The sequence below is a fragment of the Colletes latitarsis genome, chromosome 4, assembly GCF_051014445.1.
Source record: "Colletes latitarsis isolate SP2378_abdomen chromosome 4, iyColLati1, whole genome shotgun sequence".
Taxonomy (NCBI): domain Eukaryota; kingdom Metazoa; phylum Arthropoda; class Insecta; order Hymenoptera; family Colletidae; genus Colletes; species Colletes latitarsis.
This window is the reverse complement of record NC_135137.1, coordinates 162,501-165,000: the sequence shown is the minus strand read 5'-3', so window position 1 is coordinate 165,000 and position 2,500 is coordinate 162,501. Positions and strand designations below refer to the sequence as shown.

Here is a 2,500-nt window from a genome sequence, read left to right as displayed (position 1 = left end):
CGGCCATCGTTGCTCGCGCGACTAACGACGACCAGCCGAAACGGCTGTAGTTTATCGCATCGATTTCATCGAGCAACCGATGGACGCTGCCGCGTTCGTTCGTAAATGAATAATATACATACTCATGGCTAACTTGAGGCGAATAATCGCAAACGACGACGCGTCGATTTTGCGGCCATCGTTGCTCGCGCGACTAACGACGACCAGCCGAAACGGCTGTAGTTTATCGCATCGATTTCATCGAGCAACCGATGGACGCTGCCGCGTTCGTTCGTAAATGAATAATATACATACTCATGGCTAACTTGAGGCGAATAATCGCAAACGACGACGCGTCGATTTTGCGGCCATCGTTGCTCGCGCGACTAACGACGACCAGCCGAAACGGCTGTAGTTTATCGCATCGATTTCATCGAGCAACCGATGGACGCTGCCGCGTTCGTTCGTAAATGAATGTTATACATACTCATGGCTAACTTGAGGCGAATAATCGCAAACGACGACGCGTCGATTTTGCGGCCATCGTTGCTCGCGCGACTAACGACGACCAGCCGAGACGGCTGTAGTTTATCGCATCGATTTCATCGAGCAACCGATGGACGCTGCCGCGTTCGTTCGTAAATGAATAATATACATACTCATGGCTAACGTGAGGCGAATAATCGCAAACGACGACGCGTCGATTGTGCGGCCATCCGTTGCTCGCGCGACTAACGACGACCAGCCGAGAAGGCTGTAGTTTATCGCATCGATTTCATCGAGCAACCGATGGGCGCTGCCGCGTGCGTTCGCCCGATTGCGCGTGAAGTTACTGTTCGGAACCAAGAATATACGGGTGTATTATACCCGTTTGGTCGCAGCCACGCGCAAAGGCTTTTGAATGTACTGTACGCCCGGCCGTCGAACGATGGTTTTCCGTCATTCAGGAAACAAAAAGAAACTTTTGTCGTCGATATGGCGCGTTCAATCCTCCGTCGATACGCTGGTCGGAGGTGCGAACATCGAATATTTTTAAAGCAAAGAACAAGGAGCATTTTTAAATACAAAGAAAAAAATTGTAAATTGTATATGATTACCCTGAACGGTGGATCACTTGGCTCGTGGGTCGATGAAGAACGCAGCTAATTGCGCGTCAACGTGTGAACTGCAGGACACATGAACATCGACATTTCGAACGCACATTGCGGTCCACGGATAAAATTCCTGGACCACGCCTGGCTGAGGGTCGTTCACTTGTCCTAAAACTGCTTGCGTTGTTCTCAGATTCCCTAACCCCGCCGTCGTTTACCTCTCCTTTCGGGGAGATGGCGAAGAACGTTTCGGAGCCGGGTCGATGAAGAGAAAGGTATCAACGTACGAGCGAGAATTTGGGTATTTCGTTGGCGTTTGTCGCTGGACGTACGAAAAAGAATAAATATTATATATTATTGGCAAGTTTGCGCACCCCTTGCGTGGTGAGGCAGAGATCAGTCTGGACTCGCGCGAGTGTTTTACGGCGTCGTGCGTCGTGTTGTCTGGAGTATCATCACGACCGCCCGTTAAAGCACCGCTCCTACGATTTCTGACTTTGACGGCACTAAAAACCACCGTGGGGCGCAAATCGCGTTTCGTACAAATCTAATGATTACCGGCGCTCCCGACGTTGCCCGAAGTTAATAATTTATGCAAAGGAAAGAGAAAATAAAGCGTATACTAGTTTTGGAGCATAACAAAAAGGACACTGGAAAGAAATTTGATCAAACACTGATAATTATGATATGTAATATATGCCCTACCACGTGAAATTTGTGGTATCCGTCGGTCGTCGTCTTCCTCTCTGTTCGTTCGTACAGCCCCAGGGAAAAATGATAATTTATCAAACGAATCGGACGATCATCCTCTATGGAGAGGCTCGAACGAACACGACGAGAAGCGCGATACGAACGGAACCCAAAAGAAGGGATATACTCTGAGAAGTTGGTCGCCCCATGTCTCTCTTTGTTACGAATATGTATATCGATTGCGAGACCGCGCGTTTAGCCGGTCGTCCAGTCCACGAATGCTTTTCTTTCGAACTTACGGTGGACTTTGGTAGACTATCAAAGAATCAACGAAAATCGGATCGGGTAGTTCTATCATAGACACACACCGTGGTTCTTCTTTAATTTGAAAAGCGACGGAAGGACGTTAAAAGTAATCAGCCGGTTACGCCTAGCGAGCGTTTCGCATCGAACGAATGAAAAACTAAGACAGAAGGGAGACACTTTGGCGAGGCGCTAAAAACCCATCATTGATATCCTTTTCTCCGAGAAAGCAAAATGCTATTATATGCTATCGGAGGACGCGGAGAAGTAGGAGGTGGTGGTCGATTCCATATATACACCAGGTTCTTGTTGCTCCGATTCGTTACGGTGTACGATTTGTTTTTCTTTTTTTTTTTTTTTTCAACTAACAAGTTTGTTCGACGACCTCAGAGCAGGCGAGATGACCCGCTGAATTTAAGCATATTACTAAGCGGAGG

The 2,500-nt window shown here is 48.0% G+C and overlaps 1 non-coding gene and 1 pseudogene across 1 annotated transcript; both read left to right on the top strand.

The window, feature by feature from the left end:
- The first annotated feature begins 1,073 nt into the window (after nucleotides 1–1,073).
- Nucleotides 1,074–1,228, top strand: LOC143341536 (5.8S ribosomal RNA). Its single transcript, XR_013079635.1, has one exon. It is a non-coding gene; the product is annotated as a 5.8S ribosomal RNA (ribosomal RNA).
- A 1,216-nt stretch (nucleotides 1,229–2,444) lies between these two features.
- Nucleotides 2,445–2,500, top strand: part of LOC143341523 (large subunit ribosomal RNA) — an 11,003-nt pseudogene continuing 10,947 nt past the window's right edge.